This window comes from Ursus maritimus, unplaced genomic scaffold (genome assembly GCF_017311325.1).
Source record: "Ursus maritimus isolate PB19 unplaced genomic scaffold, ASM1731132v1 scaffold_5, whole genome shotgun sequence".
NCBI lineage: Eukaryota > Metazoa > Chordata > Mammalia > Carnivora > Ursidae > Ursus > Ursus maritimus.
The window spans coordinates 24,552,414-24,572,752 of NW_024426663.1; the positions used below are offsets into that span (position 1 = coordinate 24,552,414).

Consider the following 20,339-nt stretch of genomic DNA (forward strand, 5'->3'; position numbering starts at 1 on the left):
GGGGGGGGGGGCGCCTGGGTGGCACAGCGGTTAAGCGCCTGCCTTCGGCTCAGGGCGTGATCCTGGCGTTGTGGGATCGAGCCCCACATCAGGCTCCTCTGCTATGAGCCTGCTTCTTCCTCTCCCACTCCCCCTGCTTGTGTTCCCTCTCTCGCTGGCTGTCTCTAGCTCTGTCGAATAAATAAATAAAATCTTAAAAAAAAAAATTATTAAAAAAAAAAAAAAGGAATGCCAGGGGGAGATGCCTTCACCAAAGCTTTCTTAGCCCGAACGCCACCCTGCAATCTAAGAGATGTATGCATCGTCCCTTAGGCTATGGTTAGCAGAACTCGTAGAACACACAGATTAGCATATCGAACGATTCCGTAAACAGATCCTCCCAATTCCAGTAAGACCCCTTGTCACACATCACGTGCTTGAGAAAGAATGATAAGAATTTGTGATTATCCTGAAGGACCAATAAAAGCGGAGGAAAGCAGGGCAAAGGGTCTTCCTCTCTGAGCATTGACCCCCTTGTCTTCTCCTCTCCAAACAGCAAAGTTTGGAGTAATCTTTCATCCACCAGTACAGAGATTGCTGGCCATTCCCAGCAAAATGTGAGACAGGAAACCATCAAAATCCTAGAGCAGAACACAGGCAGAAACCTCTTTGACCTCAGGTAGCAACTTCTTACTAGACAGGTCTCTGGAGGCGAGAGAAACAAGCAAAAATGAACTATTGGGATTTCATCAAGATAAAAATCTTCCACATAGAGAAGGAAACAACAAAACTCATAGGCAACTTATTGAACGGGAGAAGATATTTGCAAATGACATATCTCATAAATGGTGAGTATCCAAAATCTGTAAGTAAATTACTAAACTCACCCAAAAAATAAATAATCCAGTTAAGAAATAGGCAGAAGACATGAATAAACATTTCTCCCAAGAAGAGATCAGATGGATAAGAGAGACATGAAAAGATGTTCAACATCACTCATCATCAGGGAAATGCGAATCAAAGCCACGATGAGATACCACCTCACGCCTGTCAGAATGACTAAAATTAACAACACAGGAAACAGTAAGTGTTGGTGAGAACGTGGAGAAAGGGGAACCCTCTTGCATTGTTAGTAGGAGTGCAAACTGGAGCAGCCACTCTGGAAAATAGTATGGAGGTTCCTCAAAAAGTTAAAAATAGAGCTGCCCTATGATCCAGCAATTATACTACTGGGTATTTATGCAAAGGCTATGAAAATACAGATTTGAAGGAGTACATGCACCCCAATGTTTATAGCAACATAATCAGCAATAGCCAGACTATGGAGAAAGCCCAAAAGTCTGTTGACCGATGAATGGGTGAAGAAGAGGTTGCACATATAAAGAATGGAATATTACTCAGCCATCGAGAAGAATGAAATCATTTGCAACAACTTGAATGGAGCTAGAGTATATTATGCTGACATAAGTCAGTCAGAGAAAGACAAATACCATATGATGTCGCTCATACGTGGAATTTAAGAAAGCAAACGGATGACGATATGGGCAGGGGAAAAGAGAAAAAGGAGAGAAGGAAACAAGCCGTAAGTGACTCTTAACGATAGAGAACAAACTGAGGGCTGCTGGAGAGAGGTGGGTGGGGGATGGGCTAAATGGGTGGTGGGTATTAAGAGAGCACTTGTTGTGATGAGCGCAGTGATGAATCACTGAATTCTCCCAAAACCAATACTGTACAATATGTTAACTAAAATTTAAATTAAAAAAAAAATTGTATAGAGAAAAATTCTACCCTGTTACATTACCATCAAAATCCCAGATCACTGGGGCACCTGGGTTGCTCAGTCAGTTGAGGGGCTGCCTTCAGCCTGGGACATGACCCCGGAGTCTGGGGATCGAGCCCTACAGTCCTAGGATTGAGCCTGAGGTCAGGCTCCCTGCTCAGCAGGGAGTCTGCTTCTCCCTCTCTCCGTGCCCCTCCCCTGCTCCTTCTCTTTCTCTCAAATAAATAAAATCTTTAAATAAAATCCCAGATCACTAAAAATTTTAGTAAAATGAGTTCATTTTAGGAGATGCAGAGTTGTAAATCATCTGAAGTCCGTCAACTTGTTTTGATTCCTTTTGTTAGTCTTGATACCATCATCATCGTTAAATTTGATGTGACAGTGACAGATGGGAATGTGTTAAAATCTGCCATAATGACTGGTTTTGTCCACTTTTTGAATTTTTAATATCTTTGGTTGTACATATTTCATATATTTCATTTAATGATTCAACATTCATGGTTATGGAATTTTCACAGTGGATATTTAATATTTTGTCAATATACAGAAAGACTTTCTTGCATATTAATGACTTTCGTGTGGTGTTTTCTGATATTAATATTGACAACCCACTATCCTTCTCTTGGCATTTGCCTGGCATATCTTCCACTCTTTTCTTTGTTTGTTTAGCCTCTCAGTTTCCAAGGTACTAAATAGTTTTAATACTGCCCACACAGCCTCTGCAAACATTTGCAAATTCAAATAACGAACCAAAACAGGTCTCCCTTTTTGAGGATGAGCACACGGAGAAAAATACCTTTTTATTGGACTGGGAATCCAGTTGAACATAAGGGGCAAGATAGTTCTGGTTAGAAAGCAGGGCGCTCTCCACTTTGCTGAGGGCAGCTCTTGAAATTGTGAGCAGTCATTTAATAATTATGTGATCCGGGGTGGGTTCCTCAACCTGTCTCTGGGGTCTGCCTCCTCCGCGACATGAGGTAAGTGACCATATGTACTTTCTAGAATAGATGTAAGGGTTCAGTCGGTTAATGCATGAAAATACGATAGCAGGCACATCGTAAGTATTCCAAAGATGCGAGGTAGTATCATGGTTCCTATTGTTACGCATGTCACAGCATTTGCTCCATGCAACTGTTTCCCACTTCTCTGTCAGCTCTGTAGCCTGCCACTGGACATTTAGGGGATCGTGAGGGGTTAGTGTTGCGGTGGCCAACAGGGATATGAGCCCATGAAACCGTGCTTGCCATTTTTTCTCGACTCAGCAGAAAATGTTGTATTTGACCTGACACATTTTTTTCACAATATCAAAAGATATGTGGATACAGACCACCCCAGTCCCCCTCGAGCCTCCTTTCCCAAGGCAAATTCTGTACTCAGTTTCTCAGGTTACCTTTCACAATTATTCTGTAAGTCTTTAAAAATAAGGGGGGAAAAAGCCAAGAAGAAAAAACACACAAATGGTACTGTTCTGCCTTTATACACTGCTCTGCACTTAATAATGCCTCTTGCATACGGTACAGGCTTCTCCCTGGCATAAATTTACCATAACTTATTTAACCAGCGGCCCATTGATGGACATTTCAAGTATTCCCTGGCTTACTTTATTTGCAAAAATAAAAGTCACAATGAGTATCTTTGTACATATGGATACATTTTCTATATTTTCTAAAGGTTTTTAGAAGTAGAATTCTAGGTCAAGAGTATGAGCACTTTTAATTTCGGGAAATATTGCCAAATTGTCCTCCGTGGAGGTCGTACCCCCATTCCCAATAGCGTTGGAGAGCAGAAAGCTGTTTTCTCCGCACACTCTCCAAGTGTATTAGCAACCCTTTTTGTCTCTGCCAGTCTGGTGGCTTGAAGCAGTATTTCATTCGGTTGTGATTTGCTTGTGTTCCTTTCAGAATGAGATTGGGTGTGTCTGCGTTTGTCACGTCATCGCACAATTGCGGTGAGATGCTTTGTGATGCTGCGTCAGTCTCTGCTGAGCGGCTGACTCTGAAGGTCTACGGTGGTCAGACTGAACCTCCTTACAGAAATATTTTAAAAAGCAAAACTGCAGGTTTCTTAGCCTCATATTTTTGTTTCTTTTATTTCATACTTTTTCTTTTTACCAATTCAGTAACATTTTTAAATTGCAGTGGCCGCCAAAGTTCTCAGGGAGTCTTTTACACTTCTATTAATTTTCTTTTCTGTGAAATTATACTAAGAAAATGCAAAGGAAATCCTTTTCTGCTTGCCTACAGCAATTTAAAGGCCAATGATGAATGGTTAGCTGGGAGAGCCAGGCTCCCAAGGCAAGGGAAATAGGATGGTTAGGTTTTGTATTCTAAATTAGGAATATGGACTCCGAATACATAAGCAATCAGATACTCGCTTGTGCAAATGTAAGAATGAAGAACCCATTAATTACAAAAGAATCAAGCATAAAAATGCAACTTTCCTCAAAGAATAAAAATTTCTTCAAAGAAGATTATGTTTTTTGGGCGCCTGGGTGGCTCAGTCGGTTAAGCGGCTGCCTTCAGCTCAGTCATGATCCTGGGATCGAATCCTGCATTGGGCTCCCTGCTCCTTGGGGAGCCTGCTTCTCCCTCTGCCTCTACCTCCCTCTCTCTTTCTGTCTCTCATGAATAAATAAAATCTTTTTAAAAAATTACGTTTGTTTTGTTTGGGGTTTTTTTTCCTGCTTAGTACTAAGTATAAATGAACTGACCTATGTTTAGACAAAGGACAACGTATTTTCAGTGTGAAACCTGAATCACGAAATGCCAACAAATCAGAATATGGTTATTCACACGGATCATTTCTCCATGAGGTCAGTACCCCTTCAGTGAGCTAATATTTATGAGTCAATATTTCTGTTTATAATCTAAATATCACCTAGATTTTCTAAAATCTCTGTTGTCATACTTCATCGCTCGGGTACAGAATCTGCAATAATTCTTGAATCAATGGGTTGTGCTGGACAATTTTATTGCTACATTAAACTGGTAAACTGTACATTTGCCCAAGTATTTTGTTTCCTACAATCATAACCCTTTCTCTATGGACCAGATTCTGGTTTATAATTTTTCCATGATCCAGCCTAACCTTTCACTGGAATTTCTACAGAAATTAAGAAGAATTAAATACTTGAGAACATGCGTCTGAAGACTGCAATGCTGGATAAATGTCATTAGTAAAGAAAATCAATAGTTTAGCAAGTTATTGCTTTGACTACCATAGTTACATCTGACAAAATAAAAACTGTTAAAAATGATGCTATACAAATTATTAAACCTAATAAGGGAACAAATTAATCAATGGATAGAAAGGCATTGGGCTGGTTGTAAGGCCAGTTTCTTTAACAAATGGCAAGGCACCTTTCCCTTCTTACTTTAACAGTTTTGATGCAACATGATTTTACCCATAATTACTCATCCTCTTTCCCAAAGCAGTAATAAAGTGGTGTAAAAAGTACTTGAAGCAGCAGCGGTCCAGTACCTTCGTATGGACACAGCCTTTCTCCTTTATACACACGGATGAGAGCCACCTCATTCAACCAAACCCTCCCGAGGCCCGGCCCCAGAGAGGAGTACCAACTCAAGCTGGTTTGGGGCTTGGAACCGAAGAGATAATCAAGCAGTCTCGCCAAGAGTTTGAATTAGTGAGGTGTAAAACTAGGTGTCAAGAGCTATCAATGGCAACAGAAGATTAGACAAAAAAAACAATCGCTTGTGACAAATGTCAAAAGGTAAGAAAAAGGTAAAGGAACAGACAGTCCACTTTGCTTTCAGATGGGTGGGTCAGGAGTGGCATTTGAGCTGGGCCTTAACACCTGGGTAAAATAATTGCATATTTATGCTTTTTGTGTTTTAGTCGGAGCTCTAGTGCAATTTTGGAAGTTTCTCTGTTTTCCTTTCTGGAGACCCTCACGTCTAAACCGCTGCAGAGTTATTTATATGTGTATATCCATATGTATAAAAATGTAATAAAGTTATATGATTAAGGAAGTTAACTGCAGCTTTAATCTCATTAGTAAAAAGAAATGTTAAAGTATTTGTGTGTAACATATGTTACATATATGCATAGACACAGAGAGTTAATAATGACTACGTATTAGGATATAGAATGATTAAGGGGTCTGTGAAAATCTTATTCCTGTATCTTTTGAAAATGTTCTCCCAGCATGTAACATTTTTTACCTTGATTTTTGTTTGTGTGAAAGTTCAACATGAGCACAGTTTAAATAGCTCTTGTTTTTAAAGAACAGCATGTCTCTGACCTCCCATATGCCACTACTTCCTGATTTCCAGAGGCTAACACTTTTGAATCCCTTTACAACTTTTTATTAATTTTTATTATTCCAAGTAATTTATTCAAATTGCTTCTTCTTGACCTTTGAGTTTTAGACACTATCGGCTTCCCACGGTGCAGATGTGGCTCCCACCCACGCATTCATACTTCTCATCTTCTATTCACTCAAGAGAACAAAACATCGTTTTATTAGATCAGTGTTCATTTTCAGCTGTGGTATACTAGGATTATTCTGCCTTTTCTATACAGCGGAAACTCTCTACTACAAATTACTCTGTTCCTTTATTTTGGTTTCTGCCTTTCACATGAGAGGCTTTCTCAAACACCTGGTGATCTTCAGCAACTGTTCAAAGTTATGACTGAGCTGGAAAACCGTTGACTAAAAGGTCTACCTTTTGGTGGAGACAGATGGGTGATGAATGTGGATTCTGTTTAGGGTTGTCTGTCTAAATTAATCCACTGGGGGTAGTGGGCATCTTCACTTAGGAGACCAGTCATTCCCCAGAGATAGTCTCTTCAATTCTTGCTTGAGGACATAATCCTCACAGGAAAGCTTGGAGAGTCAACATACATACATTTTCCCTTCATTCCCCTGCTCGCTATGGGTCATTCTGTAGTAAATGTGCTTTCGAATAGAAGCAGGACAGAGACCTTCTTTAGAGAATAAATCTGCCAGCGCTATAGGGGAGCAGGGACCAGCAGAGGAGAGGAGAGAACTGGGTGACTTACTTCGTTAAAAGATTTTCAACCAAAACTCTTGTTTTCAGCCCACTTTTGTCCCCACTTCCAGCGCTTTGCAGCATCAGCAATTCTGGAACCGCTGCAGGTCTCATGGTATAAGTCAGTTGGCTCCTTGGCTTTCTCCACTGTTAATTAGGACCGCTTTCTGGGATCTGCGAAGTCAGCTAGCTGTAACTCTTCCATCTGTTCTCCAGCTTCCAACATTTCATTATGGACATCTCCTCTTCTCTCATTGTCCTTATTTATCTATAACCTTAAAAATTACCTCTACTGACATTTTACTGCATTTTCAGGAGGGAGCAGAGGCTAATCCTTGTTCACCTCAGTGCGTTTAAATTTCCAATTGGCATTTTATAGTATACTTCTATTTTTAAAAACTTTAAAAATTAGGGCTAAGCTAGCCATGTCTGTTTATTGTAATCCCCAAACACTAGATATTCTAGCAACAGAGTTGGAGTCTTTTTTTTTTTTTTTTGAACTAAAAATAAATGGGTACCAGGCAGTACAAATGCACTTTAAAGTAATTTTGATGTACTTAATCCAGTCTTCATCCTGGAACTTGGGTAAACAGTTTAAAATTTGCACTCTGATGAATATTGAAGATTTGAATCCTAACTTTTGGAATCAGTGTACTGAAAGTTTTCTTTCTCCTTTGGAGTAAACCAAAGGGTCCAAAAATAAAACAAAAACTTGATTCTCTGTGAGACCTGAACATCTACCATTCCCAAGGTCTCATTGTATCCACTAGTTCTGAGACACTTAAATTATTGAATACCTGCAACCTTATCCCCATAAATTATTGTTAAGAGATTTAAATTTCAGGGAGAAATGCACTTCTCCCTACACCTAAGAACTGTGCCATCTATCTTAATACTGAAAATTCTTCCAATATGTTTATCGCTGGAAATTTTAGAACAAGTTTTGAAATCTTGGTTGATTGTTGAAATCTTCTTGAATTCTTTGTTTTTATCTCAACCAAAGGGATATACTTAGTGGTCCATGAATATTTACCAGATGGTAAGATTTCACTAAATGTCTCAGACACCAGAGAAGCAGCGTTCCCGCATCACAGTTATTGATGCCGTCCAAGCAGAGACCTCTTACTAACTAAGTCATCAAAACACGGGGGGGGGGGGGTGGCTAGAGAGGAGAACCAGCCCCTGCTCAGCCTATGGAAGTGCACATGAGGAAGCTCCATCTCAGGAGAGGATGGCGATCAAAATCCAGGGATTTTTACAGCAGCTCCCATCAGTAAGTATTAGATTATATTGACTATTTGCACTATTATAGTGACTATAAACCAGAATTTATAACCGGCGCACGCCAACACTGATAGAGGTAAAAAAGCAATTTCCACAAAACGTTATCACTCGCCAAGGTTAAGATAAGCAAGCATTTTCAAAACTGTCTCCAGAAAAGCAGAGGATATGTGCAAGAATCTTCTGGGCTACATCCGTCCTTCAAAAACTACTCCCCTCATTGCAAGACACACAAAAACCTCTTGGGAAGAAAATGGTTAGCATAACTTGGAGTCAGAGACCATGGCCATCTTGACATCTTAAGTAACTGACTGGTCCCAAGATTCCCAAAGGTACTCTGTGTCGTTATAGGACTGTGGTTCTGGAGGCAGAGAGATTTGTATTCAAAACCCGGGTCTGCCACTGACCAGCTGTGTATTTTGGGTGAAGCCAGGTAACCTCTTCTGTACAAGATGGAAAAGGAATCTTAGAATTCTTTTGATTGTGAATGTCAGAAACCCTACTAAAGTTGGTTTAAGTAGAGAACGAAATGTACTGACTACCATAATTTATTGGCTCTGCTTTCTTTTGGTTGGCTTCATTCCAGGACGATTCTCCCCACGAAGCAGCAAAGATGGGCCCTTACCATTTGAAGTATACATATCTGATACTAAAAAACCCCCAATAAAATGGCAAGGTGTCTCTCTCCTAAGACCCGCATGAATGGATTCAGGATGATTTTTTTTTTTTTTTTAAGTACTGTTCTTACCGTTGGGACAATAATTTAGTTACTGAGATTGGTACAAACTGGCATATTTGATCTATGTTACATAGAAATGATAGCACAGTTACATCTGTACCATCAGAACTACCTGGAGAGGTAGTTCCAGAAAGAAAAAAACAAAAGCCATTTGAAAAATTGCAGAAGTCCACAACACAGCCTCCGCAAGCATTCCTATCTTACAGAATCGCCAGGACAAACACACGACGGGACTTGGGCAAAGCAACGGACACAATGACTCTCAGCATTTGTTTATTAAGAACCATACTCATACAGACAAGTCAGTTCTATCCAGGCATTTTACCCACTTACTTGAAAGTGAGGCTTTTGCCTTTTGTTCAGCGGTCTCTCGTAAGCATCTAATCAGATGCTGTTTCTTTAATTTCTAAGCATGCTAAAAATGATCAGTTAAAGCTAGAACCTTCAAAGAGATAATCCAAAATTCTTACTTCAAAAAAAAAAAAAAAGTCTGAAAACCTTAGCAGTCAAAATATAGATTGCAAGCAATACTAAAAGTCACGCACCGCCAAAAAAACAGAATATTGCCCCACTTCGGAATAGGGAACTCTGCTGAAGCAGTCAACTTTAACCTCCACTTGCACTGGCTGAGACAGAGGCCATAAACAGCCACAGAAATGACTGCGGATTTGGTGTGTTGTAAAAATGCTGAATGGAGTCCTGAAAATGAAATCTAGATGTTAAAAACGGGATGTTCTTGCTCTTTCAGCAAATATCTTAAATCCAAAAATTAGAGACAGTAATATTATTTCTAAGGTCACCATTACAACTGCAAGGACAGTTTGTACACCCACTACTTGAACCCTTTAGAGGTCCTCCCTTTTCGAGTTGTGAGATGATGTTTATCAGGGAGCCACACAACTGTGTGTGCTATAATTTAAGGGTGAACTTGGATCTGTATTTGTCTGCTACAAGAAGGGGGTGGTTAGTTCTATCGTAATGAACGGAAGATTGGGTTGCTTATATCCCGCAATCCTTCAGGATTTCTGATGGAAAGATAACGAGAACAGAGATCCAGAGGTGGGCAATTATACCAAGTAAACACTTAGTAGTTCAGTTTGTCTAGAAAAGAAAATGCAAGAAAGAGGCTATGGAAAATATTCATGACATGTTTGAACGAATACCTGATGGAAAGCAGTTTATACAAAATTGGATTCTAATATTTCTGCTTATAGATGAAACAATAAAAATGATTTTAAAGAGAGGATTCTATAGATCTTTACAACTCCGGGGTGGCTCTAACTCAATGCTGCTTTCAATATGTAAAAAGGTCAGAATTACTTCACATCTGAGAACAAAGGGCTCGCTCTTGTAGCCACCACATCATTTTCTGGTCAAGCTCTCCTACACTTTTCTGCAAAAAAGTACTGCCAATTATGTGAACTGCCTTTTAGAACATGAATTCCACGTATTTAATTTTTTTTTTATTTCGTGCTGAAATTTAAGCAATGTGGCTTTTTTTTTTTTATTAGACAGTTACTTTAATTGTACTGGTTTTCTTACTGCCAACTACCAACCTTCGCTTTCAGAGGCTGAAAAGGAGCATGCTGTTAGCTTAGCTGTCAACACACATCACGGAGCAGAAAGGGGAACATTTCCCTGGACAAAGAGGACCCCACTATCTTTCTGGAAAAGTCTTTTTGTTAGTTTTGTTGGCCCCCAACTAGATCATGTGTTACTTTTAGCCTTTGAAACATCTTCACTTGTATGGATTGTAACAGAAAAACCTTCTTAAGGGCCAGTCCTGAGTCCTCAGATAGTTTAAATCCAACACTTTTGCATGTGGTTATATGATGAAGAAATTTGTTCTGCTCATTTCCTGAGACTGACTGACTTGTGCACAATGATATTACTTACCAATGATAAATAGAGCCCTAGAGCTCTAAATACCCCCCAAATTCCTCAAGAGTGGAAGAAAATAATGATAGACCAAAACCCACATTGGCATTCAAGTGGGGAAAAAACTAAGTACATATATCATCAGGAAAAATTCAATCCCTATTTTGTAGGTAGCTATTTTGAATAATAACTTTCAGAATTACTCATCACTCATGGCAAGAAGGGAGGTGAAAAGTTTTTATAATAGATGACATAATCTCCAGATAGCAATCAGTTAACTGATATGTTGTACCTTACTATTAACTGTGGAAAATAGAAATAAACTCCTTGCCCATACATAGTTTAAAACTAGAGATAGAACGTATTAAAAGATACAGCAACCAAGCAACATAAAACCGAGAAAGAACCAAAAACGTTATACAACATGATTGAGTTTAAAAGGCAACACATATCATTTCATGTTGAGAGAAGCTCACGAGAGGGGGTGAACTGTTTTTGGACCTTAAAGAAAGGTGAGATTTTGCTAGAGAAACGTGTCGAAGATCTCAGCATAGGGAGAACTGAGTGAGCCTAAAGACATGGAGGAAAAAAACCATGTTAAAGAAATTGGATTGGAATGGAAGGTTTGTGTGAGAAACGTAGATTAGCTCCAAAGGTATATAAAGGGTACGCTGTGCGAGCCCTCAGATGCAGTATAAAGGGATTTAGTCCCAAAGGCAAGAGAGATTAACCTTAAAGAAGATTGATATATGCAGCGAGAACTGGACCAGGGAAAGGCTAAAAACGCTGCGAGCATAAACTAATCTTTGTGTGGCCTTTCAAATTCGGTGCAACTGATCTCGAAGCGGATGGAGCCAGCGTGCTATCAGTGGGAATGGAAAGGAAAGGATGGATGCAGGAGATACAGCAAAGGAATGTCTGATTAGAGGAAAGGCTATCAGACTTTCTGCGTCTGGGTGACTAGAGAAGTGTGATACAGGAGCAAAAATGTGACATCAAAGGGATGGTTTGGATTGGGGGAAAGAGAATGAGTTTGGTTTAAAAAAACAAGTTTCAGTATTGATGTCCAGTGAGGAGCCCAGAGCCAGGAGCTGGAGAAATACATTTGGTGTCTGCCTTCATAAATAAGGAAAGCCACAAGTCTAACAAGAGCCCCCGAAGGGAGTGGGCATAAGGAAGAAGACGGAGCCTCAGGAATAGCCAAGCTTTAGGCTCACAACGTAGAGGAAGACAACCCAGCAACGAAGAAAGAAACTAGATGGACAGAGATGGACAGAGGGAGTGAGGAACAGGAGGTGAGCAGCGACGGACAGAAATCAAGGGCAGGCAGGCATGGGCCCAGCTTCCAGGAGGGCAGAGCTCCCCTGGGGGCCACATGTCCTCAGGACACAGTAGCCTCTGCTTCCCACGGTGTACACCCGCAGGTGCAAACCACCCCGCAGGCTCATCTCTGCCAGCACCCAGGCGCGGTAATTCATTCGAGGAAGTATTCTAGGTCCCCGGATGCCCAAATAGTGGATGGGAATGGACGCCATTTCCCAATGTCGTTGCCCATAGTAGCATCAATATTTTAATCTCAATAAGCGAGAAGGAAAAGAGGAAAGAAAGAAGAAAGGCAGGGAGACAGGGAGAAAGGAAAAAGTGTCACATAAAGTAAAATGTTATAGAAAAGTTAAATAGGAGAGTTGTCACCTGCAAAAAATAAGAAATAAAGAACAAAGTCTTCCAAGAGGGCATCTGAGGAAGAGAAACACTGTATTCTTCAATGTGGTTTTAATAGTCAAGAAGTTTCTCATCTTCACTATAATTCAGAAAGAGAAGCAACTTGAAAATTTCCTATAGCCCAATATACTGATTTTAATTTTGCAGATTTCATTAACTGTTACGGCGCCTTTAAAATTTATGTCACAAGATATACATCCATAGCCAAAAATGTTACAGAGTTTTTATAGCATTGATTTTGTGTAAGTGAAAATTAAGGGAATAGTAATCAGTACTTTACAAAAAGTTCTCTCTTTATTAATTTGGAAGTGCTGCAATGACTTGAGTGGCCAAATTTTTGCCCAGTGAAAGCAAATAAACACCAACAGCTTCCTAATCGAATGGGCACACTGTTGTATTTTTAAATATTCACTGAAAAATTCTCAGGCTTGGAGTTGAGCTGCTCAGTGTCTCTTTCTTCCATATGTCCTGTAATAATTAAAACCTCAATTCCACTTTGAGGAACATTTAACACCATCGTTCTCGCTTTCTTCAAATAATAAATGTGGCGACTAAATCAACCATAGCCTCATAAAGCTAAAGAAAATCTCAGGATCATCAAGTCTTAGATCAGAATAAAGGGCATTACCTAAGCAGTTTAATCAGAGACATTTATTTCTATAGTTTTTAAAATAACTTTGGATTTTCAGTATCTGTAGGCTTTGCAGTGGTTAGCAAGTCAGTGAGTGCTGTATTCGTTCATTCCTGCTGTTGCCCTAATAACACAGTTTCTGCGCTTACGATAAAGAGATGGAGGTTTTCTAACACCGATTTTTAAATATTAAGTAAAGGCATTCATACATAACATAAGTCAGCAAGTATGGTTATTCCAAAATTAGGTTGGGTTCTAACCAAGCATTTTATTTTTCTATCTAAAACTCAAGGGATGGGCAGTACAGATTATTAGGCTGCTCTGCTCCCTTCCCCCAACTTTTGTTTCACTTTATAGGGTCTCCATTTGCAAGAGTTCCTCATGTGCCAAAATGACTGCCTCAAATTACATTTGCCCAAATAAATGGTTTCTCATATTCTGTATTAGAAATAACTCTGTAATGAATTTATTTAAACATAAACCTTTGTGTCTAGCTCCCATTTACCCTGAGTGAATTCTTAGTACCAAAGTAGCATTCAGAAAGGGTATAACAAATTCTAAGTTCACCAGCAGCCTATAACAACAGTATCCTTTTTGCCAACACATGCCCTTGACAAAATTAAGTATATCATTTCTCAATTATTTGACAGGTGAAAATGTTTCCTCGTAATTTTATTTTGTACTTCTTTGGTCATAAGTGACCTTGAACAACTTTTGTGAATACTGACTACACCCACTTATTCTCTTATAAATTGTCCTGATCCCATGATAATTTATTTGAGGCTGGATTGAGAAAATTGTATGAAAACACTTTACATATTATAAGGTGCTCTAGAAATATGAGATGCTTTTAGAGTCTGATGAATAGTAAGAATGTCTTCCCTTTCTTCTTTTGGGATCATTGTTCATATCAAGTAAAATATACGTCACGACGCTTAAAATATTTTATACGTAGAATGTACTTGGACACACTCGAATTTCTTTAGTTTGTTGATGAATTGGCGCAGAGGGAAGATGCGGGAAAGGGATGTGTGCAGTTTTCCCACGGTCATCACTTTATTCATGACCTATCTGCACAGTGATATGGGTCCAGGAACATGGAAAAAATATGCTTTTCCAGTAAGTTCCTTCCAAAATCAGCATTAACAGGAGAGAAATCAGATTTGAGGGGCAAAAAAAAGAAACAGATTTGAAAAAGAAATGGGACTACTTTCCAGACTTCTAAGAAGGAATTACCATTATGGGTTTAGAACTGACCTCACCTTTCTTTTAAGAGCAAACAGAACGGGAATGATACAGGACTTAACTTAAAGTCCCTCCCCTCTGGTTAAGTTACCTAAATCTACACCCATCATTGTTTGCTTGCCTTAGGGTCAAAGATGTTCCTCTACACATTCTCCACGCAAGCTCGTTTATGGCCAAGGCTGCAAATAATCTGTACATTTTTGTCTCTCAAATACTTCCAGCTAATTCTCACCACAAGCCAGCTACCCCACGTTTACTTCAAACAAAAACTAAATTCATCAATATATTTTTGCATTCAGTGTCCCTTAAGCAAACACATTGCTAACACTTTGCCAAATCCAAAATATCTTTTCTGTGTATGACAATAAACATTTCAAATGCATATAATTTATGTTAATAGTATATGCAGATTTGGGACAAAGAAAAGGAGTGATGGCAATATTATCTTCTACCTTACTTATAAATTTTTATATATTCTGATTATGCCACTTATTTCAAAGCAGTATATGATTTTATCAGAATTTAAATTAATCTATTCGACTTATGCTATTATTACTTTTATAGGTGTTTTATTTTTTTGTATCACTCGACTTGTCATGGTCACAAAATAACCAGCAACCATGGTAAGGTATTAATGCAAAAGAAATTAGAAGAAAAAAGACAGTTACCAAACAATCCCAATATTACATATACTTCACAGGAAATGAAATGAATAAGTGTTTCCAAAAAATGAATATTCTTAAATAAATCATCATTATTTTTCTAGAGAAGAGTCAAACATAACTAAGCCTTGGCTACTGAAAATTATATGTCCCTGTCAAGGAGCAATGAAATGTTTCCTGCTGGCAGAGCACAGTAACTGCGTGAAGGGTGGCTCTTTATGCAGTTGGGAAAAAGCAGCGTAATGACCCAAGTGCCATCTATAGGAAATGCTAAAGTATGGTAAGAAAGCTTGCCAAGTTGATTGGTAAGTAGCCTCTAGATAATAAAGCTCTTATGCAAAATATGTTAAGCCTTTAGGCCTTAATTCTGAAATGATCAAAACTTTCTCATGCAAGGCAAACTCTGGATTTGAGTTTTGACCTCTCCTGCTATTATTAGAGTTGGCTTTGTCTTAGATGGTCTCCACTCGGTCCATCCCAGGGACTAAGTGCGGCTCAATGTCCGATGCATCAGGAGCAATCTTCTCGTGCTGAGGATGAGTTTTGCGCGCTGCCGCTAACAGCTGGGATTTTTGTTGGTAATTATCTCTATTTTCCTCGTAGGTGGCCTTTTGCTGTGACAGCTCCTGAGGAATCATCTGCAATGTTGGCTTCTCAAAGCTGTGATACTCAGGACAGATCTGCCTCCCACTTTATCTGTCCCCATTAGGAAAAAAACCCAAATGCTTAATGACTACAAATGTCAATGTGTATTGCCTGAAGCGGCTGCCATGGCGCTATGTGAAAGGGAGAATGTTGGTTATGACCTAGAAATTGAAATAAAATCAACGTTTGCTATTAAACCGAGGAAGACTCAGGCTAGGAGGACAAGTTCTATCTTGACTGAAACTTCTGATTGGTAGTGAAGGCCTCCACGGCTGAAGATTCTGACTCTGTGTCTAACCAAAGCATTAGCCGTGTCTGCCCTCATTTGGGCGAAGGGATTCCAGACAAATCTGATTGTCATCAAGAGTCAGTTTATTATCTGTGTAGAAAATGGCTTCTAAAATCCACCACTAAGTAGGTAGTGTATGCAGGTATAGGCCAGTTTTAATCCTCCAGGCAGGGGCATTTAGTTAGCATTTGAAATAGATTACAGAGGAATCCACACTCCGGAAGTACACTTAAGCACTTCAGATATTTTATCGAAATCTTTACAAGAAGCCTTGCTAATCACAGAGAAATCTTAGCAGTAAATTTTCATTGCTAAAATGAATGGTTACTGAAAGACACGTTGGCCGGAGAGTACAGGAGACTACAGAAAGATGGCATCAAAATTCAACAAACCCAGACGGGGACTCACTTGAGACCCAAGACTCCAAATGCCTTGGCCCACTCCATCTCAGGGACAACTCTCATTTGACCCCAGCAAGTGCTGGCTGACACTGCCATCAACATATTCTCGCATTGGCCTCAGGTTAAACCTTTCATGTAAGCTACCCGTCAGAGGCGCTGAAGATAGAGAGATGAATGTTGGGAAATAAGAACAGATTCTATGACTGTTTGTTCCAGTTCACTAATAAACGTACATTAGACAGAAATGGGGTTTAGCTAAGACTTGCTTTCATCACCAAATATCACCTGGTAACAGGAAGGCAGCCTCCCGCACAGCTCTATTTATCTGACATGACATTGTTGACCAGCCGGATTGGCTCAGATTAGCTCACAAAAGTGGTTACTCGTGTTTGAGACCTTTATCCCAGCTCCCTACTTTTCTTTGTTCCTTTTTTTTTCCCCTCAAATACACTTTATGTGTAATGTTTTGTTGCAAATTATCTTCTCTTCCACCATCCTTCTCTGTACTTATTCCTAGCTACTTTTTCTCCATAGCATTTAATGAGGCATTTTAGAAGTTTCAAACGGAATAACAAATTCTCTCACAAGTTTAAACTCTCAGAATTTACAGTTATCGAACTCCGCAGAAGTGTCTCCATGTGCTAAAGGCATATCTGTTCTTTTTCTGCAGGCTGAAAGACCAGTCCTCTTGTATTTGTTGGGTATCTAAGCCACTTAAGGAAGGATAAAACACAACATGGGTTCTAGAGCAAGGTTTTTCGAGACCAATTTTGCGCCACTGCCAATTCCAGGACACCACTGGTCACACAATGAAACGGCAGCCTCCCTTCAGTTTTGCTAGCAAGTCAGTAGCTTTGCTGGCTACAAAATAAAATTTCAACCATTTTACTTTATCAGTATGATGCAAGATATGTTCGAGTTCTGCATTTAAATCTTCCACCTTTGCCTATGAAATAAGACCTTATTTGTTGTTGGGTAATTATCTGTGAGGTCTATTATTTGCACTCAGCGTTCTCCTTATGTTTATCAAAAGCTTCTGGTCCAAGAGGTCCAGTTCAGGTAATGACAAAGGAGTTGATATCAGACTAACCTTCTCACATAAAACAATTAAGACTTTGGACAAATTATTTCACAACTTTTTGAAAGCAACGGAGGGGACCAAAACCAGGCAGAAACTGAGGAAGGGAACCGCACTGAGGGATATCGATATTTACGTGGCTTTTCCTCTAAAGGATATTGTCAGCAGCGCACGACAGTCAGGTAGGACCCAAGCAGAAAGCTTGCAGGCTTTGAGGATGAAGTGACACAGGACAGCACTCAATTAAAGTTATACTATTTTGCGTAGTTATTAAGAAAATTGAAGATATTTATGTTTGTCATCTTAATTGGACATATTTACTATGCAGTAAGATAATTTTTTATTTTGGACAGGTCTTTCCTTTTGGAAAATTGAAATATTTAAGAAGACTATTGAACATATAGTATTTAATCTATAAACACAGCTAGGTATATTTGAAGGTATTGATTAACTAAGTTTGAAATGGTGCCAAATAGTATTCCCAAAATATTTTAAAATGATGGTTACAAGTTGCTAGACTTAAAAATTCTAATAGTGAGATTTATAAGCTAAAAATTAAAAAATGCACTTTTCAAGAATTACTAAGTTTTTGAACTCATAACTTTAATAAATGGAATTCTAAAATTTGGAACCAAAAATTAACCTCTAGGTAATGATTCCATTAAAAAAAAAAAAAAAGAATCCTCAGAAATACTGAGGATCTTACAGGGTCAGAGACAGGAGCTTAACTATTGCGAAAAGGTGCCAAGGGAGGGTCAAAGTTCAAGCAAATGGGCACAACAGAGGATCTGAAGGAGCTGTGGAGCCTGAGGGAAGAATGCAGGAAGACACCAAATATAGCAAAAACAGGAAGGCTCTTGCTGACCACCGAGTCACCCTTTGTTTTAGTCAGGAAATGTGTGTGTGTATTAGATATAGATACTTTAAAAAAAGAAAAAGAAAAGAGAACTTGGGCAGTAGCCAGCCCTTTCTTCCTTTTTATGAAGCCACAACATGTGGGAGACTGCAATCGCCCAGCTGTAGGGGAACATTTAGGGCCACAAGGAAAACCTGCCCCAGGGTAAATTCATGAACCCTACAGATCCATCATTATTCGTTCTTAGAAATCAACCGTTTCTGCGCTCCAGCAGAATGTTAACCAGAGTTCGGACAACAGAATGTATGGCACAGTGATAAAGTGAGTTACCCTGTCAAGGAGCCCTACGCAAGCCATCAGATTGTATTTTTCTTAAAATACTAAGACTCCCAGAGCCGATGCGACATGCCCTTGCACAGACCACCTTATCTCTGTGAGCACAGCAGCTCCTTCTCCTTTACCATGGGATTTCTGACTTCACTTTTTATCCTTAATGCTCCCACACGGAGGAATATACACAAGAACCTATCACACTTATGTACTGGCTTTAAAACCCACCTGAAGTTATTTTGGGGAGAGTAAGATTTCTTTGTAAAATCAAATACTACAACAGAGTCCTGCCTTGGACTATTTCCATCTCAACTTTGAAATATATTTCTTCACATTACCGTTTTTTTCTCCAAGGTATATTAGCCTTTTCTTGCTAGGTATGACGAAAACTCATTGATTTACTTTTTCTGATTTACTCACATCTGTACATACTGCTGGACATCCAGAAACGTTGTTGTTGAAGTAATTATGTTTGTGCGTATTCTCCTGCACGTGTCATCAAGTAAGCAGAACTTATGGGCTAGAGAGTTATTCAGGCCCATCACTATTATTAATGAAAAATTCAATATTAACCAGTGGTTCTCAGACATTTTCCTTCCGGCACTCCAGGGACACGTGACGCATCCCCATCAGCAGCAGGGGCTCACTGTGGCTACAAGGGTACGTGTCAAGAGGGATGAATTCTTAGAAAGCCTAGATGAATTTTTAATATTACCTCTCACCCCCCCATTCCCCTGGGAATAACTTGTACAAAGGGTAGCTTCGTGTTAAAAAAAAAGAAAAAAAAAAAAGCTTCATGCATTTAGGAAAATTAAAGAAGTACAGAATGATCCTATTTCACAAATTATTCTTCTGGCATAATGAGTAACAGCTGGGACTCTTGAGCGGGAATGATGGGTCCAAAGACGCTACCACTTACTTGGTCTGTGGCATTGAGCAAATTCCTAAAACTTCTGTGCCTCCATTTCCTCCTTTTCTAACACAGGATAAACAATAATGTGAGCACCAGCTTAATAGCCCTGTGAGAATTAAATGGGTTGATACTAGCAGAGAAACTGAGGCTGTGCCTGACCAAAAAAGATGGAGAAGCAACAGGAGCAGAATTCAGTAAGTGTAACTGCTACTGTTTTGATAGGGGTTAAAAAAAATATTTGGGCCGTTTTTAAATATTTCATGTGCTTCAAAGTACTAAAATGCATCATTTTATAATATATATTAATCTGCTCAGGCTGTCCTAACAAAATACCTCAAATTGAGTGGCTTAAACAACGGAAATTTATTTTCTCACAGTTCTGGCATCACGAAGATCAAGGCATCACAGGCTGAGTTCCGGTGAGGACTCTCTTCTTGAGTCTTCTGTGCGCACACACGGCGGGGGCGGGGCGGAAGTGGGATAGTGGAGCTATCCTTCTCTTCTTATAAGGAGACCAGTCCCATCCAATCAGGGCCCCTCCTTATGACCTCATTTAACCTTAATTACCGCCTTAAAGGCCCTATTCTCAAAGACAGTCACATATAGGGTTCAGGCTCCAAATTGCGAAGGGGGGGGGGGATTCAGCCTTTAACAGCATATAATCCAGATATTTTGCATTTTAACCAGTCTCACCACAATATTCTTCCCTACTAATTAGCCCACATTACTTTAGCTGAATTACTCAGAAGGAAAATTTAATGATGCTTTGAAAAATTAAATTCCTAGTTCTTAACTTCCTCCAAAAATACCATTTTCTGTAGAACTGAATTAATCATAACTCTAATCCAGTATTTACCTATGTCCTACCTACATACTTCATAAGGGAGGGTGGATTGGG

General features: G+C 39.4%; 1 long non-coding RNA gene across 1 annotated transcript in view; it reads right to left on the minus strand.

The window, feature by feature from the left end:
* The window catches only part of LOC103677143, an 89,345-nt gene extending 69,424 nt beyond the window's left edge, over positions 1-19,921 (minus strand). Inside the window, exon 1 of the long non-coding RNA XR_572325.2 lies at positions 19,817-19,921. This is a non-coding gene — a long non-coding RNA (uncharacterized LOC103677143). The remainder of the gene's footprint in view (positions 1-19,816) is intronic.
* Between the last annotated feature and the right edge of the window lie 418 nt (positions 19,922-20,339).